Source organism: Capsicum annuum, chromosome 11 (genome assembly GCF_002878395.1).
Source record: "Capsicum annuum cultivar UCD-10X-F1 chromosome 11, UCD10Xv1.1, whole genome shotgun sequence".
Lineage (NCBI taxonomy): Eukaryota > Viridiplantae > Streptophyta > Magnoliopsida > Solanales > Solanaceae > Capsicum > Capsicum annuum.
Genome location: NC_061121.1, coordinates 139,338,635 through 139,362,813, shown reverse-complemented (window position 1 = coordinate 139,362,813; position 24,179 = coordinate 139,338,635).

Here is a 24,179-nt window from a genome sequence, read left to right as displayed (position 1 = left end):
AGTGCTATGCAGAAGCTGAACTGAATAATGAAATAAATATTGATAAGGAAAACTAATCAAAAATAACTGAATCTAAGTCCACAAGATGAACATCTAACTATAACTTTAAAACTTCTACTAAGATGATTTATTGGGAAAAGACCCCAGCTAATACTAACTATCTAAAACCTGGGAATGACAAAGACAAAATAAAATTCTAATACTGTCCTAACATAATGAGGAGGCACCAAAATACTATTGTTGATATGGTGGGAGATCGTACTAGGTGTAATTTAGATATGGAGCATCAAAACCTATATTATGACATAATATACTTCAAAAGAAGTATGCAAAAAGTACTTTAAACTTACTAAGTATATGAGATAGGAAATAATTGATATGAGCTTAACATGGTACACATAAAATAATAAACTAGTACAATACAAAGTAATAAACGTGTGTTATATAATGAATTAAATAATTGAATATAAGTCCATGCAAGAATCTAAATTTGAATAGTAAACTGTGGACTATGGGAGCAACTAATAATAAGTATACCTCGATCTGAGCTAATTGGGGTTCAACCTATAACCCTAGTTGTAAAGGTGTTCAATACATTACTAAGGGAACGAACATTGGCCAGCGTGGATCAAAAAAACTTATTTCCAAAATTACTAAGGTGTTAAGCTTGATCTTAAGGGTGACCTTTCATAACCTATGGTGGCACCGTAGTTTTGGGACTTAGCGACTTCTACTATACCTAACTGGGGGATGAGCCTTCATCCTTGCCTCCGCTTGGTGCTAAGTACTACGCCCAACTAAATAACATTGATGACTGCAATGCTCAATGCCAATAATAAATTGAATATAGAAAATAAATACATTATTTGAAAGCATTCAAAGCATGTAAATTGGGAAATATGGTACCCAATAGAATATGAATGAAATCCTAGATCATCGAGTGTTCATAATCCACCATCTCTAAGGAAGATTTTATCCGATGGTGACCCTTTAGAACCTGTGGTGACATTGTGGTTTTAGGACTTAGAGGCTTCTACTAAAATTCTCTACCTAACTAGCAAATGAGCCTTCATTCTTGCATCCACTTGGTGCTATATACTACTCCCAACTGAATGCAACTGACACTGCAATGCTTAATACTAATATTAATCTGAAGACTGAAAATAAATACATTATCTAAAATTATTCAAAGCATATAAACTGAGGGATATGGTACAAAAGTTATGCATGACATCCTAGGTCATCGAGTATTTATAATTCACCATCTCTAAGGAATGTAACTATCATGCCAATTTTGTAAACTGGATGAAATTAAAGAACTTTTTAACTCAAATATAACTAAGGTTTTTTATGATGGTTATGTAATAATACTAAAATTCATGATAAAATGGAAATTTTAACTCACTGACACCAAGGCACTGAGATATCAATAAATCTGCCAGTATCCATAAATTCTAAATTATGAAGAAGGAACTAAATAGGAGGATTAGGTTTACTTTAGGACTCAATGGGTAAAATGGGACCCGTTGACAAAATTTCACATGCCAGGAGATGATAATTCTGAAGAACTTTTTGTAACTACTAGCCTAAAGATAATTAACCCTATATTTGACTTGGCAAAATAAATTGCCTTTTTTCTCTACTTGGAACTAGGTGTCATATGTTTTTTTATGAGTAATGAGGGTGTAGGTTGATATTAACCCCAATAATCATCATTGAGATAACCTAAACAATGTAGTTTCGATGTTAAAAATATGGAAAAAGACTAATATTCCTTTTTAAAATTAGTATCTAAAAACTACTAGGAGCGACGTACGAGGCATTACCATAATCATGCAACCAACCTATGATCGTGGGTTATACTTGTGGTTGGCAACTAGATTAGAGCTCTCTAAATATTATCAAATGATCCTTGGTACGATCATGGTATCTACCTATGGTCATACCTTTGTTCGTAGGTTTGAGGGTTTAATTAAGATCATCTGTGGGACTCACGATCATGACTAGGATCGTGGTTTCAAAGCACGATCATGGTTTTATCTCATTGTAGAAAGATAAACATTTTTTACTTTTAGATATTGGGGTTGTCTTAATCAGACGATACCATTGTATGGTTGTACAATGTAACCGGATTGCTTTTGGCTTGTGATATCTCACTGTTGTACAACTTCACTAAAAAGGTCATAACTTTTCACCCTGATATCGGATTGAGGCAAAACTAGATGTGTTGAAAAGATGATTCAAATATCTATCATTGAATTGGTCTAGATCTCAAAGATGATTTAGTATTTAGATGTTATGCCAACTTGAACTTGATTATTTACTAAGAAATTTTTGATATTTTGGCTTAGTTTAGGACTAGAAGGTTCTTGTGGCCTTGGTATATGGTCAAATTCCTTCTCATACTATTAAAATTTGATTTTTAATACTATATTTTCTTGAAGCACGATTCTAGCCTTGACTTGAAGTGTCCAAAGTGTTACATATATATACCTTCCCTATCTAGAAGTAATTATAGATTTCTGGTTCAACTGGAATATGAAGTGTTGTATGCAGCTCTCATAAAGAGATTTACATGCTTTGATATTTTTTTTCTCTTTTGGCTAAACTTTTATTGTCTACTAAATATTGCAGGTTATAGCATTACATTTTTTTTTACAATAGTGTATTAAGGGTTTAAAGGTTTTTAGTCACTCTTTGATGTGACCTCTCAAGGACTACACCTTCCACCTGGTGAATCATGATATCCTGATGTGATGAAGATAATGCTACATTATTCTATCGAGGAAATTCTAATATTCTTGTATAATATTACATATTAACTATGATGTTACTGGATTTCCAGTTCCGACCTCTTAAGCTAACTTTTTGTCAATTTTTTTCTTCATTTTAGCTTTTCGCTTTTAAGACGAAAATTTGGTGTGAAAAAGGGAAATTTCTTTATAATTGTTATTAGAAATGTTATGTCTTTATTAATCAATTTATTAGTACAGTGACATAAATCATTCTTTTTCTTTGTGATATTCACCTTTAGACAGTGGAAATGAATTAATGGTCAATAATTTAAAATGTTGACAGATTTAACTTAAAATTACCTTTTTCTGTTTAGTTAATTATTTAATATCCTAACGTGCATTTGGCTCTTTCATTTTGTCCATTTAGTGGTAGATTTAACATTTATTCACTTGAATTAGTTTATAATATGTATTTTCAGGGAGACTAGTGGTACTTGTACCTTGATTTAAAATCAAGACAATGTAAACATCCTATTTGTTCTCATTTTCCTATTTGAGTAGTGGTCGAGTTTTTGAGACATAATACCAACGTCCTATTCATAAGAGCATTATTTTTTTCTTCATTTCAGTTTTTCATTATATGTTATGCATGTACTTTCTTGTGTCTTTCAAATTTGTATTCATATTCAAACACAACTCTAATTTCTAAATACTATTTTCAATTTTGTTCCATTTCATAATTTGTTTTATCCAAAGGCCTACTTAATATTCAGTTTGTTGCAAAAAATAATTCATATTTCGAACCAAAATCAAAGAGACAATATTTTATTGGTATTTTCTTTGCTATAGTGAAAATGCAGTATAGACACTCCTCTATTTTGTGTACAAGACCACACTAAATCATTGAAAGACTACAATTTTTGCAGTTGTTAAATTAGCATTCCCTCGAAATTAATTTTTGACGGCCTATTTCTTCTTTTCTTTATAATCACGAATTCTTTGCTTACAGCTTCAAGACTCAATGATTAATAATGGTTCATTTTTTTATTCATTTTCACTTAAATACGGTACGTGATTCAGGTCCTTTTTGGTTTAGTATTTCATCATTTTGATTTGTCCATCTTCTCATTTCTTTTAACCAAGCTTTTGAAAAATGTTAGTGATTACTTTTTGACTGTTATATATTTGTAGAACCATCGTTAAGAAAAATATTTGAATATCAAACCATATTGATCATTGCTAGAGAATACATCATAGAGAGAAAAGTCATTTGTTATATCCTCAATCAAATTTGATGTAGTAAAGCTCAATATTTTAGGTTCATCACGTAGCCTAAGAGTACATTACTCCATATATATCTTTTAAGTAGCTATATATCTTTTTTGTATTACCCTCCTCCCTCTTTATACGTCTCCATGCATTTTAGTCAGCATCATCATCTTCTTTGGAATGCACGAGTGGTGGAAACTAGGAAAGGTGTAATGCTATCTTTTTCTCTTCAAGCTTCATTATCATTAATACATTGACAAGACCAAGAAAGTTTACCCTTCAAAAATATTTTTTTCCTTTGTTTGATTGATTTTTGTGCTACCGTTATTCCTTAGGCTCTTTCTTGTAGTGATTAATAATTGTAAAAAAAATAAGCTTGCGATTCTCCTTTAAATTTTTTTGTCATTTTCATATATGAGATGTGGCATATACTAACAATTTTATATAAAGAAATTTATGGCATGCATACTTGTTTGATAATGGGGCGCAACTTTTTGATGTAGGACTGTTGTTCGAAGAATTAATGAAATAATAGTATGGATTTAGTTGCTCTTCATTTTGTTCTTGAAGCTTTTTGGCAAATTTTCACTCATCTAATTTATATATACTCTATTTTTATATTAGATAGTATTTTTAACTGACCTTTTATGTAAATTAGATGCATATTCAATTGAAAAATTCAATGGAAAAGTTAGAAAGGAGTCTTGAGAATAAAAGTAATTTATAAAAAAAAAAGTTGACTTATAGATCCCAGTTAGTACTAAGAGTAAGACAATTTTATCAGCAAAGCCATTAAATAAATTAGAAATAAGTGCTCGAAATTTTGTTTCTCGTCAAACAAGTGGAAACTCATTAGAGGGGAGAAAATACAATGATTAAATTTTTATTGTATTTTTCAAAATAATCTTATTTTTGTTGGAGAAAATAGTTTGCCATAGATTGTGACTATATTTGTGTCAAATCAAAGTCTATCCGAAAATTTATTTTTTATGTATAAAATTTCTTATTTGACCATACTTTAAAGTTTTATGTAATCACAATTGTCATTGTCACGTTTCAGATAATTTATTGACGCTTTTGTTTCGTTGGTAAAAATGATATTTTTTGTGATGACATAATTCATTAAAACTACAAATTATAAGCAATTTTTATAAAAGCAATACTTGTCACTAATTTATACACTTAAGGCCGAAATATCTTTTTGTATATAAAAAGTTGTCTTTAGTGACGAAATTATCTTTGTTCAACTATGAAATACATCTAAATTTAGAGACAATTGATATAGTCACTAATTAAACTAAATAATTAGTGACAAAGTGATTTTGTCAGTATTGATGACCTTTTTAGTGACGAAAAGTCATTATTAACTGCATATTTTTATACTTATTTTGACAAGTGAGTTTGTCATAAATGCTATAAATTTGGGGATGAAAATCAAAAATCATAGTTAATAAGTTTTATTTAGCTATGAAACACTAAGTTATTTTTGTAAACATTTAGCAACTCATGTTTAGAGACAATTGTTTGACGCATTTTTATTGTCGTGAAAAATATTTCATGACAAAATATGATACTTACATAAAAAAAGTAATTTGTCCCCCGTAATCAAATTTGTTGCAATGAATCATTCACACTTAACACAAAAAATTATATCTAGAATTAAACAATTAAAGGAAGATGCAATTTTCATCAGAAGAACACTACTTACAACAAAAGTTAAATATCCAAAGACGAAATTGTTGAAGGTCACGACAAAAAATCAAGAGAAAAAATGCATTCATTAAGTAGGACAATTCATTAGGACTCGATTAATGATCATAATATTACATGGGTACAAATATTAAAGAATGGGTAAAAAAGAATGGATAGCAGGCCCATTATACATAAATTAAGAAAAGAGAATAGAAAAGAAATTAACTTCAAAGAAAAAATGGCTAGTCTGGTGTACTAAAGCTTCCGCTATTCACGGAGTCCTCGAATCATAAGGGCCTATTATACGCAGTGTTACCTTGCATTTTTACGAAACTATTTCTACAGCTTAAATCAGTGACATCTTGGTCACATGACAAAAACTTTACCAATCACCTTAAAAGCAAAGGAAACCAAAATATCGTGAGTTTGAATAGTCTAAAAGAGAATTATGAAGGGCAGGACAAAGTGGTATAGTAGAGAGGTAGGATGGGCCACGACAATTTAACGGCTTTGTTTACTTATATGAGTTTGTGGAACAATGAAAGAAAGTGATGTAACAGCGATAGTAGTATGAATTGCAAGAAAAGAATGTACAAATAAAATCATAGATCTTGAATGTTTCAATTCCATATCATGGTGCCCCACAGGGCATTGTTTCTCCTTTTACTTATGGTGAGAAATAGAACAAGCAAAAGAATCAAAGATACATGACAGAGGCCATTGAAGCACAAACCACAAAATAATTTTACCCCCATTTCATATTTAATAGAGTAGAAACAAAAAAAGTTAAAATAAACTAATCAGAAAATAGAGAAAATGGTATAATTTAATTTTGTATCTTATAAAATCTATTTGAACCTTTATAACACAAGTGCCACAATTGGTGTATGTCGTAAACATATCTGCACAACATCTATCTGTCATACTTCTTATAGAGTGTAGAGTAGAAACATTACAAGGCCTACAAAGAAAACTAAATAATTCAATGAAAATATATAAAGAAAAAGACGGGACAAAAAGAAGAATTATGTAACTTAACCATGAGGGGAGAAAAATTAGGATAAAATGAGTGTAACATAGATAAGATAGATGTTTTGGTATTTGATCAAGAGTTGGATTCTTTAGTAACTGTCACGACTCGATTTCTCAGATTATAATGGTACCTACTATAACTCACCAGTAGGTACGTCAACCTGTTGTCCGAAACTACTAGTAATGGACTACCAAAAAAAATGAAAGAAGAATGTGAAATAAATATAGTAAAAAGGCTAAAATGCACAAGCTAGTCCCAAAACCTAATGGAATCAGTACAAGAGCTTCTAATGTAATACGATTATAAAATAAGATACTAAATGAATATACGGATACAACACATCTCAGAATACAACATAGAGACTAGTCCAATATATAATAGGGAGAATAGTAATACCTAAAATGCCCGAAGCACACCCTATATCTCTAAAGAATAGCTTCTACGCGCAATGCACACAACAACAGTGATAATCGGTACTATGATCTGCAAGCCGCTGAAGTGTTGTATTAGTACCAAAGACGTTGTACTCAGTAGACGGCTGCTGACTGAGCTCCAAAGGTGATACAAATATAAATAACATGCAAACAGAATGACAAACTACACCAAAATATCAAGGAAACTAACATAGTAAAACAAAGGAGGCAATAAGGATAAACTAATCTATTCTAGCCATGCTTAGGAGCCTAAAAACTATATGATATATCAAAAGACAATATACAAATAAAGAACAGAAGAAGGATATATATAGTATACAAGGAAAAGGAATGATATACAATATGAATAAAGGAAATGAGGGACAGATATACGATCATAACATATATACGATCATACCATAACTATGTAAATAAATATGTATATAAGCATAAACAAAGCTAATCCAAATATACAATCTAATGTAGTAATACTAGCTTCTCAAGTCCCTCTAACCATATTAGAAACTAGTGTTATCATAATCAAAGTCTAAAATCATAATGTCTAACCATGAAATAATCATGTGTAATAATATAATCGTAAGAATAAGGAATCAGAATCATACCTTGAATCTCTCCATCAGTCCAATAACCATTCTATCATGAACTAACCATAATAATAACAATAACGATGTAAAGTGATCGTCTTATCTAGATAAACAATACCTGATTGGGCCTTTCATAAATCACCGTCAACATAGACTCGAAAGGTTCAACCAACATTCAGCAAACAATAGTCAGAGCCAATGCCTATGTAACCCCCCATAAAGCTAATAGATACAAGCACCACATCATATATTATAAGTAGCACTCATACTTATACCTATGCAACCCCACAATAGAATGATAGATATAGGGTGTACTGGTCATAGGCAATGTGCATGCAACAATGAATGCAAAGCAAGTTCATAACACCTTAACCGATTCAACTACCATAAAGTAACATAGTGTATACACCTCCTCCAGCTTGATGTATAACAAAGGAATGACCTAACGCGACCTCTCTTCCCCAACACGATGGCTCATAAGTGAAAGGGCCCTTAGGGGGTTCAAGAGTACCCTTATATACCGACTTGGTCTCGATCCAAGATGTCAATAACCATCACAATCATTATCAATCCACTCTGTCCGGTACCAGATATATATATATATATATATATATATATATACACACATACATAATATGCACACCTAAAACCTCAACTAAAAGAGTATAAGCCTGTATATTTATTACTTGGGATAAACTGTGGGGCGAAATTAACATAACTGTGTTGAAAGGGTTGGAATCTCTCTCGACTGGGGTAGATTATAGTAGCAAAACTGTGGACATAAATCTATCACAGTCAAATCAATAAAACATCATTATTTAGTCTTAAAGGCTCATAAGTTATTCATTAAGATGGTATGATTCCCATTATGAAGAAATCAATTTTAAAGATGAAGAGTGAGAATAAATTCCTCTATAGAAAAAGTGAAGTAAAACCATATTTTAGTTGAAATCAAACCATTGACTGTTTAAGTGATCATGAATGTACTGAAGTTATTCATGTCATCACCATTATCTAAACCATACGATTATAAGCATTAATATGTCAATAAATTTCACAACATGATTTAAAAGTCATGATGGCACCTACTAAATCATACCAGTAGGTTAGCCGAACTGTAACCCAGAGCTAAATGCAATGGGTTAACTTGGTGGAAAATGCCTAACAAGGTGGAAATCAATGACATATCTTGTATTTTAACAAGGCATTATAAATAACTAAGGCTAAATTAACAGTAGAGAAATCCATCCCAAGACCTAGTAGACCTAGTACAAGAGCATAGTGTAATAATACAACCCAAGTCATAAATAATCAACATATATATATCTTGAAACTAAAGACTAGACATGAAATATAGAAGGAAATGGGTGACTCTGAGTCAAAGATGTCACCTTATCTTTGGAGAATCAACATAGCATAAACGCCAATCAATGACAACAACTAGTACTCAGGTTTGTATTAAAAAGACACAAAAATGTAGTATGAGAACAAAAACAATGGGTACTCCATAGGCATCATCGGCCAACTGAGCTAGATCATGATATAAATATGATAAAATGCAGGATAACATAACTAAGTGAACATAGGGAAGAACCTAAATCAACTCCAACATCGCAAAGTAGAAATAGGTAAATAAATCAATATAATAGCTTAACATAACGTAAAGCATCAACACACGCAAACATAACTAAAAAATTGGCCCCCATATACAAATTGGTGCAGAAAAGAAAATAACCCACCATAAGCCCCCATAAATCTGGAAGGAACACAAAATATAGTATAACCCACCATCGTAATTTCCAATTTTTTCAATATTCCACTAAAATCCACTCACATCATTCCATACTATAGCAATTTCCTCATTTTCAAACTTAGTCAAGATGCTAATTTAAATCTCGCACACTGGTATCGTCATATCATACTAAGTATATCATCATAGCATAATATGCATATCAAGACTCATAACGTTGTATATAGTCAATATTCAGACTTGAACTGGTAATTATAATCAATAGGCGGACTTGAACCGATAAATATATCATTAAAGTCATAATCATTCTCTGGACTCGATCTAGGTAAATATCATCAATATCATATCCATCTTTCGAACTCGAACCAATAATTATAATATATAATTATAATCAAGAGTATCAACAATAGCATAAGTAATAGCATAATCAATAGGTGCCAATCCTCACATCAACCAACATAACCATCAAGTGTAAAAGTTTATCAATGTCCTCTCAATAAGAATTTCCAAGAGTCTAATAAGCGTATAAAGGTCTACAAGCTAGCATGCATCTTAACCTAAGGTGGGTCAAGGGCCCACTTTTAATCCATGAAGTTCCATTTTAGGCAAATTCTACCCGAACTAGACTTAAGGTATCTAAACCCACTTTTAGATGTCAAACAAGCCTCAATTATCCCTAAGATAGGAAATTTACTTATAATATAAGCAACTAAATCAGTTATACCTAAATTACAATTTCCGAATAGCCTAATAGTCCACCTAAGCATTGCAATTCATCATACCAACACCTAAAACCCAACCAGAATAAAAAATGATATCATAAAAATACTATGAACTAGCTCAATCTAACAGTGGATAAAACCTAGCCTACCTCAACACCAAACAAAGCTCAAAGATCTACTAAATCACCTCTTTTCCCTTTCGAGAAGCTTTCGTAAGATGCCAAGCTATCAAAACCACATTCTACACATCAATACAGGAATAATGATACCCATATTGCACTATTGTTCCTTGGGTTCAAATATTATCCAAAATCCCATGTAGGTCCCATTTATGAAAAATCTCATTTTCAAAACCAACTTAATGTTCTCTCATGCTCAAGGAGTCATTACCATCTGAAATAGGTAAAATTCAAACTAATTTAAGGCTTCAATCAAGTCTTCAATGTTTTGGAATTTTAGAAATGAAAAGGAGAAAATCAACCAGGCACCAGATGAGGATGTTGCGATCGAGGTATTACCCCACTCGAATTGCGGTTTGGTTGGCCTTCCAAAGAAGTCTCGTTCGTGACTTGAAGTGCCATAATTATGAAACTTTCTAGTATTGCCAGACTGCATTTCTATTGATGGTCCGCAATCGCGGGTGCACCAGATTACAGCTGTGACTTGGAAAAGTTCCTAGTCTATGCCAAACCCTCGAGATTCATCAAAAATCTGGTATACGTAAAAAAACTATGTGACAACACTAAATTCAATGTTCCAAACTCAATAACGCAGTCAAAATTTCTATACATGGTCTTTTAACAAAATATGGGTCCCACACCTTATTTCTAATTTTGTAACTTTTCAACCAATAAGTCAAAATGAGCCCAGAGTGCTCAAGACCCAAACAAAGAGTCCTCTTAGGTTAAAATCGATATTCTAGGGCTGCTGGAACAACTAGAATTTGCATTCAAGGTCGTTTTATTGAAATTTTTAACCGATAGCCATTTGAAACCAACAAAGACTTCAAAACAGTGAAATGGCTCTATAAACCAAACCAACTACCAGGTAATCGTTATCAGTTCTAGCAAGTCATAAATGACTTGGGGTAGCTATAGAAAAGCTCTAACAGCTAGAATAAGTAGAAATATGGAAAATAATCTAAATAGTCATTACAATAAACTACGATGACTTCTTTTACAAGGATAAAACACTTCCTAAAATCCAACCCACATCATAATCATGGCCTTAGGTCCAATAATACACATCAACATAACCATAGCGTCATAATCCTGTAAAAAACATCACAATCCACCAAATAACGCATTAAACATTATACTAAAGGCTTGTTAGCCTAAACTATTCCTAGCATGCTAGCAGTCTAAAGTAATAAGATCATAGAAGAATAATAAGTATTTTACCTTAAGGGTCAATCACCCCTCTAGCCCCCAAATTCATAATTTAAGCTTAGTCATAATGTTCTACCCACAATCACGTTCAATTTTTCTTCTAGCCCCAAAATTCATAAATTACGCTAAGTCATGATGTTTTACCCATAATCACAATCTAACATCCTTATCTCATATGCAACATATATAAACACCATCTCTAGAAGAATACTACACAGAAGTCTACCTCGATCCAAAACTGCAGTCCTTGAATCATCCATGAATCATCCATATTCACTCTATTATTTTGAAACGCCGTCAAGTAATATACATGTCGTCATGAGTAAAATAGATCCATAATGCTATATTTTGGGTCAGGTCAACATTGGGGTCAAGAATGACCCTACGGGTCCCATAAACGGAATCCCAAATTAAACCTGTCACAAGGTCCCTCAAAGGACAAGGAATGTTTTCTCAAAAGTTAAGCACAAAAGAGAACAAATCGAGTCTCAAATCAACTCTTAAAGTTTAGGAATTTAAGACATAATTTCTAAGAATTTTACCATGAATTAGAATGGAAATTGAAGGAAATTTAATGGAAAATGACCAAAAATATTTAGGTTAGCTTACTTAGCTTATATAAATGATTTCTCACCTTTTCCTCTCTTTGAGATCTCAACTTGGTGTAAATATAGTGGAAGAATTGATAGAAAATCAGGTGGGGAAAAGGGCTTTTAAAGCTACTATCTCTTAAGCGATAGCCGCTTAAGTGACAACTGCTTAAGCAGCTCCAGCATCACTTAAGCGATCTGGCAAGCCTGGTAGAGTATCACTTAAGCAACTCCTAGGCCGCTTAAGAAATGCTTTCTTAAGCCAACAAAGCATTGCTTAAGCGGCTATTGACCAGATGATCAATGTCACTTAAGCGATATAACGCCACATATGTGATGGCCGCATAAGCGGTCATATGATCACTTAAGTGGTCGCATCAGTACCCTAATTCACAAGATTTTGCTAAGTCTGGAATTGACTAGGACCGGATGCTCGGGATTCGTTCGAAACCCCATGTACACAAATAAAATATGATACCATACCAAATTTGATGTCCAAACTCCATAGAACCATCAAAATATTTATCTGTAATCATTTCAACAAAGTATGGGCCCCACACCTATAGTCACATTTTTTACATAATTTACCCACCAGCCTAAAATTAGTCTCGAAGCCTTGGGCACTGAACCAAGGGTCTCCATAGCTTAAAATCAACGTTTTGGAGCTAATGGCGCTGCCAAAATTTTTATTCGAGGTCATCTAATAGGAGTTTTGGTTCGAGACCAAATCCTAAACAATGAAAGCTCAAAAATAGAGAATTAGCCTAAAATCTAAATGAACTATCTGGTAATCGAACCGACAGTTCCAACAACTTATAAAAGACATGTAGTTGCTTTGGGAAGGCTCAAAATGCATGAAATACTCAGAATGTTAGAAATGCATGCAAATCAACAAAATGACCTAGAAGGCCATTACCATATCCACTACTAAAAGGACTTTCATTTGCAAAAGTCAATGAAAAGAAAGATCCCAAAAGCTCAAAGAGATGAGGTGCATGGCTCGCATACTCAAAGCTTGACTCCCAAATAATCTTCACAAAAAGACAACACTTCCAAGGGATTTTGCTATAGTCATCTCTTTTCCGACCAACATCTGCACTTCACTCTCAAATAGCTAAATCTCAACCTCAGTCATCCACTAGCCTCCAACTCAATAGAGAAAGGATGATGCATGCAATTCCAACCACAACATAATGATACCATATCGATACCGGCACAATCAAAAGAAAACTCATCCAACCAACAGGCAAACCAAGGCGAAAGCCATGCAACCAACTCCAAATCCAAACATAACCATTTTTGCCTTTCCCAACCTGTTATCCACTCCAAACCAAGAAGAAAATAACCCGAGTCATGTCTGCACAATTCCATCACACTCACTATAAAGAACTAAAGAATACCTATTAAAAATTCATAATGAAAATCATGAGAATAAACCCATACGGCTCTACCTAGGCATACAAATGGACACAACCAAGGTTCACAAATTAAATTGATGCTACAACCAGTCTGAATGACCACCTAAATTAGAAGTCAAGATTCCAAAGCACAACTATGCACCACTGAATGATCTGCTCTATGATGCTCCATCAATTTAGGGATAATCCATGTTGAATCCTACTCAAATATACAACTCTTGTTGAGTAATCGTCAAATAATTTTGACTAATGCCGAAAATTGGGGTCAAAGCTGAAGGAACGAACACCGTGACAATCGGACTACCATCTAAATATCTATCAACCACAATACATCTGAACTGGAGAATATCAGATAGATAACCACGGAGTAGGCTTAGCAATCCTATAGATAAAATCCCAACTGAGTCAAATCTATAAATGAAGGTTGTACCCAAACACTACAACTCTAAGCTAAATTCTCAGTACCAAGGCTAAGCAAATTAATCTCAACTACCTAAACAAACCTAAAGATGAGCAAGCACCCATACTCCAAATCTATCATAATTGCCAAATAGCCATTCCAAGTCGTCTATTCAAAATTAAGCTAATGAGTCTGATCGAAGGCCACATACCCAATCAACCTTACTAACCATATCAGACATATCCCCACTGGATCATACTAAGCCAAAATCAAAACATAGCTGAAGAAAAAAATCACGATAGAGAGTAAATCACTAGCTGAAAACACAAACAGCCAACTTTATATCTACTATAGGGCACGAACCACCATAGAATACTCAAGAATGCACCAAGGCTACAAACTTTACAACAGATAACAAAACTCTAGCAACTTGGGGAAATGTAACTTCAGCAAAAAACTAATCAATCTGATGGTCCATCTCAACAATGAATAATCAATTCACCAACCTAGGAAATGGTTAAAGGAAGGATCACCAATGTCAAACTCTTTAACTCCAATAAAACAAGATCCATATCATGACAAAAATGGAGTGTCCAACTCCACATTGATACTAAGGTCAAAGTTATCACCAAGAGACAGACCCAACAAACCTAAAAGTGAACCCAAGACTTCTCGACATCAACATCAACATCAAAACCACTATCAGGCGATAAACTAGTCAATTTAGAAAGCCCTGCCCCAAACTAGTCAACCTCAAAAATGAGCTACGCAACCCAATAGCCAACTCTAATACCACAATAGAACTATGAAAAGACAACTTACCTTCAATAGCATAATCTTCTTGAAAACCAATCTAGCATACCCAATAGAATAGGATAATGACCGACCTCACCTTGTTACAGAAGAAAAATCATCCAACCAATCTAGCTGCCCAAGACAACATATAAGAATTGTGCGAAAGAGAATTCTACCTAGATACTAACAATCTAGCCATCTACCAAGAGAGGATTGAAAACATCAAATAATTACAACAATAACAACAACAACAACATAAGCATCAATATAAGGAATAAGCAGTACCAAAAACAAAAATCAATAGCAAGTACAATTCTAGGGTCATAAAAAGGCCAATATGCCGAGGTAATAAGACCTAAACTGCAATAGTACACCCCTAGGAAAATTTCAACATCGATCATTCCATCCACTACTAAAACAAATAATCTTTGGGGGTAGACATATAATCACAATCTCTAACTCAAGGTACATCAGAAATGATATAAACCTATCAAGACATACAATCATTGATGGTACGAGAACCCCAATACATACAAATAAAATGGTAAAGGCAAAAAATATAAAGGCACATCTATCATGGTGAAATTCAACGTCATATGCCTAACGTGCTCGAGAGAGAATAAATCTTAATGGGTCTAAACTCGAACTAAGCATCAAAATTATCAACTAAGGAACTAAGCATACTGTTTATAAAAATGGAGTAATAACACTATAAGACTAATCTGAATTAGCTGAATTACCAATAATCCCACATCAGAGGCACTCTATAGATCAATTGTTGATCTCCTAATAGTTGTAACAAAATTCTGAAGCCCTAACTGGCGATAAACATGAATTGATCCCAACTGGCTGACCAACTAACGCCGAGGGCACTCCTTACTAAAATGGTCATCTTTCCCATAATAATAACATAACCTAAGAACTCTAGGCTGGAAAGGATTATATGCTAACTCTATATGAACAACTAACTTATGTCTAGGGCACTCTCTAGACCAATGTCCTACCTCACTACAACAAAACAAGCTCCTAAAATACTCTGAGATACTACCCCTCCTGATCCAGAATAAGCGTCACGGCCTAATACCCTTACTAAAATAATCTGCAAGGTCCAATGAGAACTCTACCCACTGTGATCACCATGATTAATCTGAGATCCAATCAATGTTTGAAATGCTACCTGCATAGAACTAATAGGCTGAAAGTAAAGCTGACCTTCATTGAGAGAATCCTTACTCCTGGATAGAATACCAATAGCATTGTATTGATGACGGGGTCTCTTACCGCCACCTCCATAAGTCTCAATACATGCTCTCTTTGTGGCCCTCACATAATCAACAACCTTAGAAAAGAAAGAACCAACTATGATCAAGTGCTCTAATGCTAAATAGAGTGGCAATGCTAATCCTCTAATAAATCAATGCAACATGTCATGCTCTGAAGGATATAGAAAAAGAATATGCCTAGCCCACTCAATAATGTCAATCTTATACTCTAAAATTAATAAGGAACCCTACTAAACTCCAACAAAGCCAACTCTAGCCTAAGAACAGCTTGAAGAACCAGATTTTATCTCTAGTTGTGAGTTCAACAAAAAGACTTCGGATCTCCAATGTTGAATCTCAAAAGACTAAAGCTGTCGTAAACTCTATCAAATCCTGGACTAGCCCTAAATCCTCTGACAACCGCTAAAGATCTTTGACATCCATCCTTAACTCCCTGGTCTGACATTATACTACAATTTTAGAAACCGTGCTGAAGTCCTATTGATATCTATCAACAACCTTTCATTATCTATCTAAAATAGAATAAAGTCAAGGAATGTATTTGAGGCTCATATTAATATAGACACGTAATAAAAAGTCAATAACAGAATTTCCTAAGAATGCTCCATAGCCACCCAAAAATAGGTCATTGATGTCTCTACACCAATTTGTAGGACACAACTAGATACTTAGCTCTTGGTAAACCTGGCTCTGATACAAATTTTTCATGACCAAATTACTCAGGTCATGATGTCACCTACTATAATCCACTAATAGGTAAGCGAACCTGTAGTTAAAAACTACTAGTAATGGACTACCAAGAGAAATGAAGAAAGAATCCAAAATAAATATAGTAAAAAGGCTAAAATACACAACATAGTCCCAAAAACTAGTGGAATCAGTACAAGAGCTTATAATGTAATACGATTACAAAATGAAGTACTAAATAAACACACAGACAGCCTATCTCTGACTACAATAGAGACTAGTCTAATACGTGATAGGGAGAATAGTAATACACTAAATGACAAGATCTCATCCAATATCTCCAAACCATAGTTGCTCCACATGATTCACATAATAACGTCGACAAACTACCGACTGAGCTCCAAAGGTGATACAAATATAAGTAACATGCAAATAGGAATACAAACTACACTCAAATATTAAGGAAAATAACATAGTAAAGCTAAGAAGATAATAAGGATAAACTACTCTATTCTAGCCATGCCTAAGAGCCTAAACACTATACTGTATATCATTGTCCAATATATAAATAAAGAGCAGTTAAAGGATATATAATAGTATATAAAAAACAAGGAATAAATATGTAATATAAATGAAGGAAGGAAGGGAGGAATATACGGTCATACCGTAACTATATAGATAAATATTTATAAAAAGATAAACAAGGCTAATCCAAAGGTACAACCTAACGTAGTAATACTAGCTTCTTAATGTCTCTTAACCATATAAGAACTAGTTCTATCATAATTAGAGTCTAAAACCATAATTTCTAACCATTGAATAATCATGTGTAATAATATAACCATAAGAATAAGGAATTAGAATCATACCCTAAATATCAGTAGCAATCAGAAAAACCAACCTATCATAAACTAACCATAATAATAACAATAATAATGTAAAGTAACAAGAAAGTCTAGACAAATAGTACCTAACCAAGCCTTTTATAAACGACTACCAACATAGACTCGAAAGGATCAACTAAAATTCAATAAAAATAGTCAGAGCCTATATCTATGCAACTCCACATAAGGCTAATAGATGCAAAAACCATACAATATGCAACAAGAATCACCTCATACCTATACCTATACAATGTCATGACCCTAGACTAGCCCCTTGTCGCAACACGATGCATAGAGTCAGAAGTGGCCCCAAGCTAACCCATGGCCTGGTATAACAATAACAATACTGAAAAGAAATAAAATACTGGGCAGAATCTAAACTAAAATAACTTATAAAAATAATAATAAAGAAATATTGAACATCCACCAAAACTGGAAATAGAACTATCTGACAAATCAATATACTAAAAATCTAGACATTTGTCTAAAAGCCTCTAAATCTTAATGAGTTGTTGGCACAAGCCCCAACTAAATCCAACTGATTCAAATAAAAGTAGACTGAAAAGTAAATAACTAATAACTATTTCTTCAATGATAAGGACTCACATAAACTGTTGTTGAGTGGTATGGGAACGTGCAAAGTAGGTATCGGGTACCAAGCATCCAAACCTATATTATGAGATAATATAGAACAAAAAGTATGTGATCAGTACTTTGAATAAACTTAGTATGTGAGATAGACAACTGACTAGTATAATATAAACATGAACGTATGAACGTGTAAACTGAGTGTTAGACCGTGTATAAACATATATTGAATGAAAACTTCGTGACTAAATACATGGTTATGGAAATCTGAAATTAAGAATAAACTAAAATGAACTGAGGATAGTGGGAGCAAATAATAAATGACATACCCCAATTTTAGTAAATTGAGGTTCAATCTATAACCCCAGCTGGATGGGTTTTCAGTACCTTGCCAAAGGTACGAACACTAGCTAGTGTGGATCTACTAAACTGAGTCCTAAAGAACTAAGGTGTCAGTCTTCAATTGGCGGGTGACCCATCATAACCTATGGTGGCACCGTAGTACTGGAACTTAGGGACTCTTAAAAGTTCTTCATCCTGACTGACAGGTGAGCCTTTATCCTTGCATTTACTCGGTGCTAAGTAATTTTCCCAACTGTATAACACTGTAAACTAAATGCTTAACATAGAAATATTCTGAAAATATCAGTATATGTGTAGTCAAAAGTACTCAAAAACATGAAAAATGATATATGAATGAATCCTTAGGTATCGAGTGTTCATAACCCACCAACTCTAACTAATGCAACTGAACATGATAATATTAAAAGTTGATCATAATAGAGTATTTCATACTTCAAGCCAAAACTCAATGATTTATCAATAAAAAGGGGAATTCATGATTTTGAGCAAGGAAGGATGCTAAAACTATAGGAAAATATGTATTAATGGTTTAGTCATAATAATAAAGTGGAGAATTTAATAAAACTTATATTTGACAAAGAACCCAAAACTTAAAGGGGAATTAAACTTGAGAATTTTGAGATGTCTTTGAAACTCAATGGGTGGAAAGAATCCATTAATGAAATCCCACATACTTGGAGATGAAAGCCTTAGGGAAATCCTTGGAATTTGAACTTGTGATTGAGGAACCCTAACTTGGCTTTAGAGAAGAATAATCATATCTTTTTCTCGATCTCAATTGGTTATGTGACTTAATAGGGATTTAGGGGAAAATTAGGCTTATATTTTACCACTAGGTAAGCCCAAACGATGTGGGTTACGAGTTAAAAGAATGGGAAAAGACCAAAAATACCTTCTTAAAATGCTCAAAAATTTTGGAAAACAGTCATCACGGTTTAGATAATAACTCGTTATGTCTGGTGATGATTTGTTATGAGGTGTCATTGTCAGGGACTTGATTTCTTACTATTGCAACAATGGGTCAACCCAATGACTCATTTAGTCTTGCATTGAGTTATGTGCTGGACTCGTTGCCACTAACTTAAATTCTTGGTAACATACTACCATGACAATGATTCCTCACTATGACTTATTGTGTCTGACAATGGGTTATTTCTAGAGTCATTGTAACTTGCAATCTGACAATGCCTTGGAAGATTTGCCCTAACTCTTTACTATTATTTTGTATTAAGCGAGATGGTGGCGTTGAAAATGTATTTAATGGACTATCTCTTGGTGGGTATAGAGCTCAAATAAACTAGGGGTATCACAATTTCTCCCCTTAGAATTATTCATCCCTGAATAGAACTGACTAAGATGGGGTACTGATAACGCTCAACTTATACATCAATTTAAGTGCAAGGTGGTTGTTGTCAATATATTTACCCAACTTTAGAGTTGGGGTCAAATCCACGAGGAATAATGTGAGTGGCGACTAACTTAGTTTGAGATGATAGATACTAGCTAAACTCAAACCGCTAATACAAAAAGATAAAAATAGGGGGTTTGAAAGGTATCACACTTAATATTTCTTTTTGGGTTTTTGGAGTATAAATTTTGGGCTACAAATAATTAGAGTCTAAGCAATTAGGCAAGGATCTTTGGATTATGCTTTCCTAGGGGCAACATATGCATGAACGTGTGATAATTTGATGCAAATTCTAAGTGTTGGTGATGTGGTAGGATCGGTTAGAAATCCTTGAGGCTAGTTTGTCAACAAAACCCCAAGGGTGTCACTCATTGACCCTTTGAAGTAACTAATGAGTGCTTCAATCAAAACCACCCAATATCTCAATTAGACATCCCTATTTCTAGGATAGTGCCTTAAGTATAGTCAACTTCATAATCACCCTTATGTCTAAGATGGTGAAAATTAGTCAACCATGCTCATAAATTTTCTATTATTGCCTTGGTTCCCACATCACTCTTTCAAGGATGATGTGGGTTCCTAAAGTTCACCCAAACCCCCCATTCAAGGATGGTATGATCTTTCAAGAGCTTGGGATTTTCATCCATCAAACCCATTTGGGTATTTGGGGTTTTCACCCACAAATCCAAACTAATTCACTCAAGAAATAGTAGAATCCAATATCACAAACTAGTAAATGCACAAGCAAATCATATTACATATATATTTACACCATATTCTAGCATAATCCCAAGAGAGAAAACTAGCTACTCATAAGATAAATAAGTAAAAATTTTACCTAAAATCTCCGTTAATTTGATTTGAGATAATCTAAGTGAATGTTTCTTAAAACTATGAGATCCAACAAATCTTCAATGGAATTCACTAATTCTTCACTTGAAAGTGACTCCAAAATATTCTTCGCCCAAAATTTATACAATATTTTCTTCTTCAAGAATGGATGCTACAAAACCCTAGAACAATGTCTCAAAATTAGGGAAGATACAATATAATGAATGATTAGGGTTTGAGTCTTCATTTTGTCAAATTTGGGATCAGCCATGTGCATTTACATTTCTGCCCTTGGGCTATATTTTTCCGCTAGAACATGACCACATTGGCATGGCCACAACCCCGTGCGACCGTGATTAGCTCACATAATCACGATACTCAGGCTACAACTACGGTAATTGAGGCCATGTTTGCTCTAGGTCTTTAGTTGTAATTTCTTTCTTTCTTTTGATCTTTTTTAGCTCCAATCCATATCATTCTATCTCATCAATAATGTGCCTGCAAAATAAAGATATTAGTGTATTCAATCCCAACTATGTAGCATTTATTCATTCAAAACATGGTAATGTGAATGAATGTTGAGAACAAATAAGTGGTAAAATCACCTCACATCAACACCCCTAACTTAAAGCTTTTCTTGTCCTCAAGTAACACTACCCCTAATCATGAGACATTACACTTTTATTTCCAATTTTCATGTCTCAAAGAATACAATGACTTCAAGCTTAGTCACTACCACAAGTAGCTCATTGCACATGGTCTAAAATACAATATCTATGGATGCACAAGACTTTGAAGAGCGACCGATCAACAATAACCAATACTCTAGAAGTGACTCACTTTGGACCAAAACTGGGCTATACTCTATTTGCCTCATTTATCGTAAGGTGACAAAATCACCAACCTCAACTCATTAACATGCCTCCTTACAAGAAAGAAAATTCCACACACCAAGATACCAAGTATATAACTAGGAATTTAAGTGCAAAAACTCTCCCTCACAAAAGAACTCTTTATGTTAACAAGTGTCATACCATAGGCTTGCCCCTATTTTTAATTTCCATTACAAAGAAAGTAAATGGTTGAAGATCTCAAAGGACTTTTTAAGATTGTAACGTAGATCCAGGTTAGGGTAGGATATCATTTGGGAACAACATGGCTACACCCTTCCTTAAACATCTACATCACATTATTTAATCCGCCTTTTTGACTATGGGTCGCTCCTCTTTGATCCTTTCTATTCTCGTATGCCTACTATTTACTTCCTTTGTTCACCCATTTTCTTCTATTTCCTTTTCTTAAAATTTTTATGCAATCCTTTCCGTTGTTTGACCCTTTTTTTTCTATTCATTTGTTTTCAATGCTTGGGCACTTAGGCATTTCACTTAAAACTTCATCTCCCCACACTAACTTCCATCAATCTTTACTACCCCTAACTTAGGCTTTTAGCTTCAATTTACATTTTTAAGTTCAGGGAGGGTATGGTTCAAAAAAGGGATAAAATAACGGTTCACGATTTGTAACGTGTTTGCAAAAGAAAAGTTCTATAGGATTAAAGTAGGTCACTAGGGATTAATTTTATGCATGGATAGGCCTTTTAGGCAAGAATGGGCTTCCACTGTCACAAGGATGGCATAAGAGCATTTCTCCAACCAAATACAATAAAAATTAGACTTGAAAGTTTAACGGGGTATGTTGTAGATAACACAATTATATAAGAGATGAATGCAAAAATCTCACCACACATGGCATGCAAAATACGCCAAGGAGGCTAAATTGCCTCGGGACAAAATTGGAGTATCTATCACTATTAACAAGCCAAATATTCATGGACTCACAAAAAGAGAAAGATTTGTTACAAGGTTGCTCACACCCATGCCCTTAATTTTGAAAAATTTTTGGATGGGAGGGGTTTTTTGTTTTGCAGATGCACCACGCTCAATTTGCTAAATTATGGCTACAACCAAAGCTTTAGCCTCACATTTTGGCTTAATATGGGCAAACCAACCATATGGCTACTCAGACTTTGCCAATGGTGCATAATGGGATCACAAATTTACAATGACACAGGTACTCAGACTTTCCTTGCATTAATGACTTAGATGCCACCGGTGCTCAGAATTCTCCTGCATCTGTGGCTCAAAACCCAAACACAATGCTTTATCCTTAAGAATGTCGTCACTCAATCTATCATATAAAAATGCTCGTCATGCATAATCATAATCAAAATAAATCATTAGTAAAAAGGAAAAAAAAAACAAAATCACATGATAATCCATGAAAACTTGGGCACCATCAGAGTGCCCAAATTTGGCATCCCAAAATAAAATAAAATGGTATAAAAAACAAGCATAAAAACATCCAGCAAAAATCAAAACAGTATAAATCTACGAAAAAATACCCACAACTAAAAAGCTAGCAGTGTCCTCACTGCATGATAAATAAAGCATAAGCAAAAAGTAGGGAGTCTCCCTGAATCTGCATCAGGAGTTGCTCTCTTCCGTTGACTCTGCACCATTACCACCAGTATCATCCAGTGACCAATCAGTAGGGGCCTTGTCATCATTGTCAAACCTTGGTGAAGGTAATCAATCATTGGAGTTTGAGCACTTTGAACATGCCCTTTACCCCTTTCCATAACTTTCTAAAGAATTTATCTCCTTTTTTTTATCTTTTCACCATCTTCACATATGACTCCTTGAGGTCCCTGTGTGATGCTGCTAAGGCTGAATAGGCTCTCTCCAGTCTTGCAACTATAGTTCCTTGCATCTTCTGCTTCTTCTGATATATCTCATAATCTGACTGAGCTAGATACGAGTGGTGAGTAGTAGAGAACTCTCCCAGTCCCTGATGTAGTCTGCACAATAGCTCCCTAACATCTTAAATTTAACCTGAGATGTCATTGAAAGGGTTGGCTGATAAGGATCTACAGGAATCTCTATCCTCCTAGGTCGACTTACCCAAGTCCACTTTTTTTCCTTGCTCTACCTAGGGTGTCCTCACCCTAGAATTTGAGTGGAAAGATACGGGGGGATAGGAGCACCCAGGTATCTACTATATATTCCTCCACTTATGCCCTCCTGCATATTTATGTGTAAGGAAAGGTAAGAGAAGAGGTGTACCTTCATGATTCTTGAAGTACCTCCACTCTGAGAGCACAATCTCTCCCACATTCAGGGTAATGCCAGATAAAATACAAGCCACCATTCGAGCTCGCATATCTATGACAATGCTTATGTGAGTACATAGCTATACTTTGGTACAGATGATATTCATCCAAAGTCAGGCCTCAGCTGTGAAATCATTCATCAAAATATCTCTCTTG